This window comes from Triticum dicoccoides, chromosome 5A (genome assembly GCF_002162155.2).
Source record: "Triticum dicoccoides isolate Atlit2015 ecotype Zavitan chromosome 5A, WEW_v2.0, whole genome shotgun sequence".
Lineage (NCBI taxonomy): Eukaryota > Viridiplantae > Streptophyta > Magnoliopsida > Poales > Poaceae > Triticum > Triticum dicoccoides.
The window spans coordinates 681,349,312-681,362,152 of record NC_041388.1 but is presented as its reverse complement, the minus strand read 5'-3'; positions in this window follow the sequence as shown (position 1 = coordinate 681,362,152).

The window sequence follows — 12,841 nt, the reverse complement described above, 5'->3', positions numbered from 1 at the left end:
AATATCTGGAGGCCCCAATTCCAGCCCTGCAAAATCTCTCTTCTCCATCGTCCCCTTCCGCGTCCAGATTGCTCAAATCCCTAATTCGCCGCCAACCCTTGAATCGCCCCTCGTCTCGTCTCTTTCCCCGCCGTTCCCCACCTCTGTGCCAGACAACGACGACGAAGACGACGGTCGCGCTTCACCACCGCACCGGAGCTACCTCATCTACGCCCTCATCCACCGCACCGGGTGGTCCACCGACAATGTCGGCCGCCGCAACCAACATGCCTCACAGACACCGAGTTCCACCGCATCAGGTGCACTTCACCGACGCCGTCTCCCAGCTCACCGGGGCTACTTCACCGAGAACATCGTTGCACCTCCGCCCCTGAGGCCGTTGGGGCTTCACCAACGGTCTCATCCACCGCATCGTAGCGCTCCGCTGCCACTCGAGATCTGCATCCGTGCGCGGCTAGCCAACACTAGCGCATCACTCTCAACGGCTCTGAAGTGACCCACACTCTAGCTAGGCGAGCATGCCCAAACGCCGGCCCAAACTAGGTATCCACACATCACTCCCTTGTGCACTGTGCCGACGATGTTTGGATATCCTTTCACTACTCTCTTAGCTTACACGCCTATGCAACTCTGACTTTAACTCTTATTTCTTCTGGAGATATCATCTGAAACAAGCAAATCCATTTTTTAGCGAAGCATGACGGCGCTACGGGATCTGGTACACATCTTGCACACCCGTATAACCTTGTAAATATCTGTCTTCTGATACAACATCAAGGTCGATTCCTCTTATTTGATCAACCATTCGTCGTGTCAAAAATGCAGAGGGGGATGCAAGGAGCACAAGGCCTACACATCCAAGCAAGCAGAGCTGCAGTGAGCATGTACAACGAGCTAGCGTAAGTCCCTGCATTTCATTTAATTCGTACTGGCATTCGTGTATGATTTGTGTGCAGTGGCTGATCCACAAATTCAAGTTACCAGGGGTGAACATTTAACTTAAAAAATACGAAGGCACTTGCACTCCAGAAATCAACATAACTTGAGAAATGGGAAGCTACATGCACTTTGAAAACCAGCTAATGATCCAAAGTAGTTCAGATTATAAACACTAAATGATGCAAGCACCAAAAAACACAAAATGCAAGATGGTGTACAAGGACTACAAACATGGTCTGTACCTGCTTGAATTATTCGTTCTCTGGCTGAAAATATCGAAGTGTAATTGCACGTATAACTAGTGCGCGAACTGCATATCAATATATCTATCCTGCACAAGTATGCCAATAGTTTCAAACAACAGATTAGAAAAATATTTATGCTATGTTGTCATGATATGGGGACTTTCTGGTAGATGGCCTCGACGTTTCCTCAAGCTATGAAGATGCACTATAATTTGCTTGTCATCAATGCCTGCAAATCTCTGTCTCTGTCAACATAGTAGATCATCATTAGACACTAAATCCTTCAATGAGCTTGCAAAATGCTTGCATTAGATCCCTCATTAGACACTATATGTTCATCACCAGGAGCATGTAAAATGTTTGCATCAAATCCTTCATTAGCAGTCTGTTCATTAGACACTTCAGGCTCAAGAACAACATGAGCTTGTATGTTTGCACCGGAAACTTGAGTAGATACATCAGATTCAGTCGGTTCAGTATTGATTGGGGGAGTTATAAAATAAGTAGAAATTGGTTTCATTTTCTCATAGATTCCCTACATACAAGAAGTTTTACAACACCTCCAGGTTTATCTATTGGCCAGAAATTGAAGAGTTGAATTAGATATAATCAGGGATGTGATGTACATGCTCGTTGCGCATGCTACTCTTGCAAGCTGCGACTGTCTGTTTGCGCAAGCTCGATGCCATGCCCGTGCTGCCGCTGCTGCCTCCCACGTAGGCTACACCCACGGTTGGATCTTCATCTTATTGTCCTTCCGTTCACTTGAAGCCCGGCGACCGCCCTCCAATGAGGGCGCGAGGAAGTGCTGTGTCGGTCTGTCCAGCGGTGGCTAGGTTAGGAGCGAACCAGACTGGAGGCTGGAGCGAATGAATTGGGATTTTTCCTGCTGTCGATCGATATGGGAGGCGCTCGTTTGGGCCGCGAGCCTGCTATTGGGCCTGCTTTGCACTTATGTTATTGGACCATCCAAATTGAAACATTTTTCTTTATTTTTTATATTGCCTACTCGTGCGTTGGGACGAACAAAACTAGCATGGGCCAACCTGGACGACTCAAACAAGTTGCACACTTTCCATCCACCTAAGGCGGCTGTCCATACCAGCCCCTATGGTGGCGTCGCCCCTTTTTGCATGTATGATTGGATAGTGAAAAATATTCCAGTGGCGCTTTTGATTTACCCACAAAATGGTTGAATTGCTTGTTTCTATGAACTGAGTTCGCCAATAATGTGAAGGATGCCAGTCTTTTCATCCTATTGTAGATTGCTTAGATCTTGATGTGCCAAAAATAATCGCATGAAATATATAGTAAAAGCCAGTGTGATGTGTTTGGCTACAACTAGTCTGACTACACGTTCTCATATAACATATCAAGGACGCACCATCTTACCAGATTAACCATTCGACTTACCCATGCAGTGTGGGAAGAAAGAACTATTGGAACTGCGTATCCAAGCAATTGATGCCATGGACTGCTTCGTACAACCTTGTAAGCGAAAAAGAAGTTGCAGTGTGCCTATACAAAGAACTAGCGTAAGTTTAGTTACCTGCTTCTCAGAATTTTAGTTAGCCACTTATTGCAAAATTGTTCAATTATGTTGCTTGTCTTAATTTAGTTTGCTACAGATTACATAATGGCACAGCCTGTTAATCATATTGTAGACTGTGCCTATCTATGTGTTTGATACTTACTGTTAAGAATTACATGTTTGCCTTAACTTAAATATCTACTTGTTTGTTTAACTGCTTTGCGGCTGCAACAGCGGGTTACAATGATGTCAATAACTACTTTTCAGCATCCAATTAAAACTCTTTAATTCCTTGTTTGTTTAACTGGTTTCCTGTTATAACTCCCAGTTGAGATGTTTTGCTAACTTCAACTTTTCTGAATCCAATCGGAACTTTAATGGCAAAACAGGTTAGCCCAAGATCAAAGAGCGAGGTCCCCATGGACGTTGCATCATCACATAGTAGTGGCACCGGCCCAATCGTGCATTATGAATTGCCAACTGCTGATGCTCTATAGGCTAAACTAGTGGTGGAAAGAGATTCTGCTTCTGCATTTAGAGATGAAGTTGACATGTTGAGGAAGCAAACAACACAATCACAAGCAGTACTCAAGACAACCATTAAATATTTGGTGGATTTCAGAACGAAGCAAGCTGAGAATGACCAGATTGTTAAGGTCCTGAAGGAAAAAGGAAATTAAATTCCTACTTGGTAAATCATAGGTGAAATGTTTTTTCCATAGTTGAATAACCTTTGTGTTGTCTGTTCATGTAATCAATCAAACCATTTGTTTTAGAGATCATGTAATAATTGTTTTTTTTTGTTTTTTGGTTTGTAATTTTATTTGAGCACACGTCTGTATTAATTGATAAGACTCGAAGACATTTCATTTGGATTGCTGTGCCAGACCTACAAATATGCCAATCGGCCTGAATGTGCATTCAACAATAGTAGTAGTATAGATGGACCATAAGTGGCACGCATCGGAAAGGGCCAAGATGCAGGCTAAAAAAAGGATGCTGTTGTAGTCAAAAAAAAGTACAGCGGCCTGGCTTATGTATGTTAGTTGATATTATTGATCCATATACTCTATAAGTGTTTATATGTCTGTTAGTTCTGTACATTCTTGGTTGATTGACTCGGTATTTGAATCTTGATACATCGCTTGTGTACATATCTAAATTGGAGTACACATTATGCTACGTGTGACATTTGAGTTGAACATGAAGTGTTCCAAATATTCGAATTCACCTTAAACTGGATTCTAGTTTCTGAATTTGAGTATCGATATTTGTAAACCATATTCATATATGACAGTGGAATACATCTTTGTCGTCCTTTTGAAAATATATAAAAACACATAGAATGATTTATAAAGATTCATATAGGAATACAAAATGGATTCGAATTTAGTTGCCAGGGTAAACGTGGATGCTTATTGTCCCAAAATTTGAAAGAAGCAGCAAAATGTCCACTCCCACGTTGGCTGCCCGAAGCCAAGTGTTTGGGAGATGGAAATTACTGTCTACCCATTACAACGACAATCCATCGGCCCGATTTCCACTACTCTAAATAGGGGTAGGTTAGTAACTTCAATTAGACGTGACACAACCGCCTCTGAGCCCATTCCGACACGGTGGGCGTCAAACATGGGCGGAAAAACTCATTTGATTCAAGCTCGTCCGAAAGACCTCTGTTTCTCCCTCCATTCCCCATTCATACATGGTGGGCGGCAAAACAAACTCGACTCGGCCGAAATCGATGTAGGCAAATATTTTCAATAGGGGCGGGTTTGTAACTTCACTCAGACGTGACACAACCGCCATACCTGTCAGCCCCGTTCATACACCGTGGGTGCCAACCACCCTCTCCTCGCCCGAAATCGCTCCGGGCAAATATTGGCGAGATGCGAGATTACCGTCCTATCACCAACCGACGAGACATCCAAATTTTAAATGGGGGCTAAGTTCGTAACTTTCCCATATTTCAGATAGGCGCGTCCCAAAAACATGGTTCCCCGTACCTCTCCCTCCATTTTCCCATTCATACACCGTCCGCGCTAGAACACCCCATCCCCACACCAGCCTCCGTCCGCCACCCCATCCATCGCCGCCGTCCTCCACCACATCCATCGCTACCGTCCTCCACCATGCCGGAGCACCTACCAAGACCGCGTCGTCCACTGCTAGAGATGGACGTTTCTCATCCACGGTGACGGACCAATAGCCTTGCATCGCGTCCTCTCGCTTCATCGGAGCCGTCGTCCTCTTTGCCGGGGCCGCTCACACGACGTTCTCTTCCACCGCAACGGGACTTATCCCCCGATGCACCCGTCTACCATCGCAGATCTGCTTCAACGCCATCGACAGCCATAGCACCCCCGATGCCTACACGGCGCCGCAAGAGAGGTGGTACTTCATATCTCCTCAACCTTTTGATCTCAACTAGAAAACAAATCTTAACTTGGTTACTCTACTTTCTTTTCAGCTCTTAGAATTTAGTTCTTAGTTCGAAGCAAACAATGGATGCTAAATATCATTTCTCCGGTTTGCAGCTTCAAATCTGCCATGGCACAGCCATAATATGGTTTAATTGATCATGCTTAGGGTTTAATTGATCATGTTGGTTCCATGGGGGTTTCTTTAATAGAAATCGGAGGGGAAACCCTCTATTGCTAAAAAAATATGCTTAGAGTTCCCCCTTTATGATCACTATACGATCAGAATACGTGCTTCGTGTCATAATAACACTGCTCCACCCATCAAGCTAAACAAGCTTAGTTGTTCAAATACCTGTCTGATATTATTAAAACGGAGTTGTTTAATTGGTCAGTTAAATGTTCCTAAATTAGTTTCGATAATGCATGTTCGCCGCTCGGGTGTGTATCTCTACAGGGTGCCCATGGTGGGCCGGCCCACCCTGGGATTTTGGGTCGTCCCAGGCCCCGATCCCCCTCTGTTCCGCTGCGTGCTTCCGATCTCTACTCGCCCCCAGCCACCTGCCTCGCCGGTGACTTGCCGTCCCCGGACGGCATGACTCTAGGAGGAGACGCCGGACTAACAGGAGGCTAGGAGCCGCTCTCCCAACAGCGTCACCACTGCCTGGGCGCGCCGCCGTGCCTACCTTCCCAGTCCGTTCAGGGCTCAGGCGTGCAGCACCCACCAAGCCAACCCGATTTATCCTGAGATACGTCCTCAACACTCAGCAGCCACTCCTCATCACCCATTTTCTAATTGATTCATTACTCATTAGGCATGACTGTCATTAGGGTTTGTTGTGTGCTCACTGCTACCTACACTTAATGGTTCAGATGTATTTTGGTAATCTTTAGTACCTCTAAAGTTCACAGGGTTTTCAAAATTCCGGCCCTCGGAACAGAAACTAGTCATTTTGGATTGTTGGTCGTAGTGACATTGACCCAAATTACTACTGCAAGCCAGGTTTGTTGACAATTTTACTTGTATTTCTTACTCATTCGATATAATATCCAATTATTCACGTTGATTAGTTGCAAACAATAAGTGCTAGACAAACTTCTTCATTCAGATTTTGGACGATCTCTTACTGCAGTTACAATTCTGCATACTTGTCCTAGTAAGCTCACAAGTAAATGATTGATTCACTACATCTATGCTTGCCTTGTCATATTTGTTGTCAATATTCTTTTAGGGTGGACCACCCTGTTTCTAAATACTGGAACCGTAGACATGAGTGAATAGTATTTCTCTATGTGATCTCTTCCATCATGTGTGGGTAACAAACACTGCATTGTATAGAAAGAAAGTGTCATTTCCAGCTTTTACATAGGTTTTCGATCTTTTACATGGAATACAATCTGCCTACTTGCTTTGTGTCGCACTACCAACACTCCACCCTTGAATCTAAACATTACGCCACTCATAATTGCTTAGTTTATTTGTTCAAATATGAATTTCATATGATTCTAATGTTCCTACATCAGTTTTGAAATGTGTGCCTGCCTGTTATAGAGACATAAGGGGTTTGTATTTCTGTGTGTGGTCTGGTCAGCACGGTTGGGGAGGTGAACTTTGCATATGCAGGGGTTTATAGGGAGACACTCTCCGAGTTGAATCCGCAATGCATTCCATAGATAATCTGACTACTTTTTATGTTTTCATGAATCTCAGATTCTAAACAGCAGCATAATGATTATGAGCTTGCGTTCATGAAAAGAATAAAGCAGAACAATGCCATGGCTGTCAAACTTGGCATTAAGGGACTGAAATCAAGTCTGGATGCAATGCAATGCAAACGCTCTCCACATACAGATTCCTGCTCAGAATATGATCCTAACGGTGATTCTGAACTAGAGGGAGACCTAAGTCAACGTAGCTCCCTAGTGGAGGATTCAGAGGAAGATGCCCTATCTTATTCACCCATCAAGGTACTTGCTCTAACTTTCCAAGGTTACATTGCTCGCACATATCTTGCAACTGATGCTTTGCATTGCTTCTACTTTGTTGAACTTCCAGTAGCTTAGTTTACACATCGTGCATGTGAATACGCCCTGCCTATCCATTTTGAGTACATATTCCATCTGTCATCATACCATATTTATCCATTCAAATGTTGTTCTTGTGTATTAGACGTTCAAAAGGAAGAGGGTGATTGCTGATCATGGAGGAGCACAAGCAAAGTATTTGGAAAAGGTAGTGGCACCTGATAAATCAAATAGCCCATTAGGTGTAGTTGCAATATCACCTGACCCACAAAATGCCCCAACTCTAGCAGACTCTAGCCCTACTACACTGGTCATTTCTGATGCCCCAACTTAGCAGACCCAAACTGCAGCAAACAGTATGATTATGCCAGTTGACATAGCACCAGCTGTACGACGCAAAACCCCCATTCCAGTAAAGAGTACACCAAATCCAGTTGCCAAATCCCTTTTCGAACCAGAGAGAGCCCCAATTGCAGCAGATAGGACCCCTGTTCCATTTCTTCCCAGTTTAGAAGACGAAGCTTATGTTGTTATCAGGAACTTTGTGTGCATCTTTCCTTCATGGAAAGATTATATCGCAGACACAGAACAATTTCCAGTCTTCCTCTGCAACTTACACGTAAGTAATGTACTAATGTTATTCATGGTCATTACTGCATATGTTTCTGCTGACAAAAGACACAAGATTTCATTCTTTTAAATAGGCGAGGAGCAAACTAAATTGTGATGACGAGCAAGGGTTGGTTGCGCTTTTCAAGAACTCGTTGATGAAGTATTGTTCCTACCTGAGGAAAGCGCACTTGATGGCAAGCCTCTGAATGAAATTTCTGTAAAGTCTCCAGTGCTACATTTATCCGACGGTGACTGGAATAATCTTGTTACACATTGGTCTCGGCTGCAGCGTAAGGTACTGTCTATGATATCACATCACAATTTGAACTACATTTCTTCATTTGCCTTAATGTCTCACTTGTATGAAAACTGTTAGCAGAAGAACATTTGTTCTCAAGGGACCACAGAATCTCGCAACTATACTGCACACTGCATTGCTCTTGTGAGTACCTCTTCCCTGTATGACCATACTTACTTTCATAGCTGTTTGATTATGTAGCATCACTGCACATGTTAGCCTCGTAGTTGTCCATTTGGTGGACATTATAAGATCCGTGTGGACTCTTACATAAATTTAGAATCAACCCAATGCTTTTGAAGAGGTTTAGCTCTGCAGTCCTCTTGTAAGGACTGAGCGTGGTCTATCACTGTACTTACATTAATAGCTACTCCCTCCGTCCCATAATATAAGAACGTTTTGTACAGTACACCAGTGTTCAAATCACTCTTGTAATATGGGAAGAGGGATTGGTTCATTTTGTAGCATTCTACATCTTATCTCCCTCGCCCACTATTTACTAAAAAAGATCAGATCTATATTTAATCTTACCAACAAGTAGAATACACAGACAATGCCAGTGCAGAAGTGTAGCCCATTGCTCTTGTTAGTACATTTTGTCCTATAACGCTTGTACTTCTAGGGATTGGTAGTTGATTATGTAGCATCAATCTGCATCTTATCTTCATTATCCTCTATCCCTTCCAGTATTATCATATCTATAATTACTCTCTACAAAATGTAGAGTACAGGCAATGCATATGAAGAAGATTCTGTGCTGAAATTCTTGAGTTATCCTTCCCTTGACATGGAGAAGGGCATTATAAAGCCGGTGTTAACTGTTATTGTAAGTCAGTCCTTCTAAAGCCTTTATCCTCAACTGCTGTTTAATTTGCTCATACTCCCTATTGTTTACTGCTGTTTAGTTTGATGTTTCTACCAAAATGCATGTTCGTAAGAACCGTAAGTTCTAAGTTTTACTTGTAAAACCAAATTCCTTATTCATACCATGCACATTACTTAATACTCCCTATATGTATGCTTGTTTTTGTGGATCTATAATCCAGTGTGTGGCGAAGCAGCCCACGTTTGCACCTTGTCATCTCCTGTTTTATCTTACTGATGTGGCTGATGATATGAACAACAAGCCATACACGTTATCCAAAATAGATACAATGATTTTCTTTGCCCTTCATCTATGCTTGTTATGTTGACATGGTAATCCAGTAGTGTGGTGAAGCTCCCCGCATTATGAACAATGCCAAATTATGCTATTGATATTTTGAAGTTACTCTTTATTTTCTAATTTGAAATTGGATAGAATTGAAAAAAACAATTATCATCTTTGTTTATACACGTGCAAAACCTGTCATCTCTCTGCTTTGTTTCAGGGTGATATGCCTGATGGCATGCACAACTCTGCTGAAGGCTGTGAGACAAACCCAACATGGCAAAACATCTTGAAGATAGCGAGACAACCCCAAAGTCTTGTCTTGATGCAGTGTTCAAGTTACTTGAGACTAACAGTTAGACAAGCTCACAAAATTCGTTGTCTGAATCAGTTCGACTTCTTCAGTCCCAAGTTCTAGCAGAAAGGCATTCTGCAACTCAACTTTGACTTGAAGTCCTATCTCTGAGAAAGATTGCGGAGAACACCAATGAGAACCTCATCGCTAAACAGCTACACCTGGAAGCTATGACAGACATGCTAGGCCGGTCTCACAGCCTTGCTCAGCAGCTTGCGCAGCAGTTCCCCCGCAAGGCTAACCTTTCTTGAACTGTCTTGGAAGTGGTCTCGGTTCAGTATTATTTTGTTACGCTGCAACGGTGCTCAGTTTTTGTAATCTGCTTCTTCGTTGCGCTTTATGATCACTGGTGGCGAACTTCGATGACCAGTGGATGTAATATACCTTAAATCCTTTATTGTATAGTGTAGGTTTATTCTTAGTTAGTATGCCGTAATTTCTTTATTGTATAGAGTAGGTTTGTTCTTAATTCCTACTAGTTACTGCCATCATTCGCTATCTGAAAAAAATCAGATGTAGTAGACCAGACCGAAACATTCGACTCTAACGGGCCAGGTTTTTAGCGGACCACAATTGGGCCGGCCTGCGTCTTTCTTGGGACCGAATGATTGGGGCCTTCACACATTGCGCCAGGCCCAAACTTACACCGGCCTATATTTTAGTTGGGCCTTTTGTCGACCCAGCGCTTAGTTTGGCCCAGGTAGCGTTGGGCCATTAATAGGCTGACTATTGTACTGACCTGTTACGGCCGAGATGAAACCACGGGCCTTTAGCAGGCCAAAATGCATGTTGGGCCTCAATTTTCACTAGTCGTCGACGGGCCTTCAGCAGGCCGAAATGTAGACCGGGCCATTTTGGGCCCAGTTAGCTCACGGGCCGTTACTAGGCCGAAACATATCTCGGGCCTTAGTTGGCCCACTGATATCATGGGCCTTTAAGAGGCCGAAAGCTTAGCACAGGCATCAACGGGCCGAATTACGCGACAGGCCTTTAACAGGCCCAAATTCACATTGGGCTTAACTGTTGCCACCTTTAGCACGGGCCTTTAGTGGGCCCGATGTCCCGTCGGACCATATATGGCCCATGGGCAGCACGGGCCATTCCTAGGCCGAAAGTCACACCGGGCTGAAATGGGCACATGTCTACATCAGGCCTCTAACAGGCCGAAAGTCACTGGGCTGTAGTTGGGCCCAAATATTTGGTGAACAATTAACGGGCTAGATCTGGCTTCGAGCCACAAATGGGCCCAAATATTGGGCAAACAATTAACGGGCCAGATCTGGTTTCGGGCCGTAAATGGGCCCAAATATTGGGTGAACAATTAACGGGCCAGATCTGGCTTCGGGCCGTAAATGGGCCTTTATTAAGCAGGCCGTTATTGGGCTGGCCCACTAGTACCTGATTAAGTTCTACAGACCTTTGACTGGGCCAAACTTTTTGACCTATATGGGCCTCTGTTGGGCCTAGCCACGTGTCGACGTATCATAGGCATGTCTCCTCCAATGGACGGGCGACATCTGGCCCACTGACGAGCTGACAGGTGTTCCCTTCGGCGAATCAGAATTTTACACGTGGAAATTTCCCATTGGTCAAGGCTGTTAATGGGTTATCGGATCCAAAATCCGACCCGATAGCTTAAGGGTGTGCCGTTACGGTGGATGCCATGTGTCGGTCACCCTTGATGAAAGCACTTCTGTGACGCGCGATTTTTCGTCATGGAAGTGGACACTTCTGTGATGATAATTTTGTTAATGTCATGGAACACTTCTACGATAGCATAGGTATGACTATCTTGATTCTGTCATAAAATCTTCATGGATGTGCATGCATGACAAAAAACGCGACCTACTGTGACAAACACGTATCATCCCGGAAGTGTATTTTTTGTAGTGTGTCCAACTCTCAGATTTTATAAACGGCCGCACAGAAGGTAATATTTTACATTAAAAAAGCGTTGCATAGCGCAAATGAACTTGTTTCACATTACAGGATCACATGAGCATGTTCATTCAAAAATTACATCTCTGGCACATTCATCCGCCACAAGGCGGGAACCCTTTAGGACACTGTCATAATACATTTCGGGGCAGTGATGCTCCTTGCCCTCCGGCGGCCCCTCCTTCACCAGCTTCACGGCGTCCAGCTTCGCCCAGTGCACCTTCGCTCGGGCAAAAGCCATGCGCGCACCCTCGATGCAGACAGACCGCTTTATGACTTCAAGCCAAGGGCAGGAATCCACAAGCCGCCTCACCAGACCGAAGTAGCTACTGGGCAGGGGCTCGCCAGGCCACATCCGGACTATAAGACCCTTCATGGCTTGTTCGGCCGCCTTGTGGAGCTCGACCAATTGCTTCAGCTGGTCGCTCAAGGGCATTAGGTGTTCGGTCCCAGTATACTGAGTCCAGAACAACTTTTCCGTCGAGCTCCCCTCCTCAGCTCGGTAAAACTCCATGACATCCAGTACACTACGGGGAAGATCTGTGAACGCTCCTGGAGAGCTCCAAACTCGGGTAAGTAAAAGGAAAGTTTCCTTCACATGCTTGCTTTGCATAATGAATGCCTTACCCGCTGTTATCTTCTTCACCGCATCAATCTCCCGGAGGGCCTTGTGGGCCTCAGCCTTGGCTCTCCGTGCGCTTTCGAGCGCCTTCGCAAGCTCAGACTCTCGCGTCTTAGATTCAAGCTCCAAGGACTCGTGTTTTTCGGCGAGAGCCTCGAGCTCTTGCTGCACCTCGCCTACCCGGTCTTCTTTCTTTTCCCGCTCAATGCTCTCCTTGGCCGCTTTGTCTTCGGCCTCGGACAGCGCCTTCTTCAGGGTCACCACTTCGATCGTGGCCCTTGGAAAATTCATGATGATGCTATTACTTCACACCCGAACTTCTTTTTAAATATATAGACAAGGTATTGCTTACCTTTACTCTCCTCGAGCTGCCTCTTGGTAAGGCCGAGCTCGTTCTCGGACCGCTCTAGGTCCTGCTTCAGTGCAGAGACCTCCGCAGTACGTGCGGCAGCGGCCATCAGTGAAGCCTGCACATACACATAGACATATTCTAATTAGACTACTGGGTCATCATTTGATCCTCTATTCGGCCTTTCTTCGCGAACGCCAAACAGAGCATCAGGGGCTACTGTCTATGCGGTAATATTTTCTTATATTTTGATTGCTTACCTCAAAGCCTATTAGGAGGCTGGCGCAAGCTTCGATCAGTCCGTTTTTGGCAAACTGAACTTTCTCGATCACCGCACTCATGATAGTGCGGTGCTCTTCG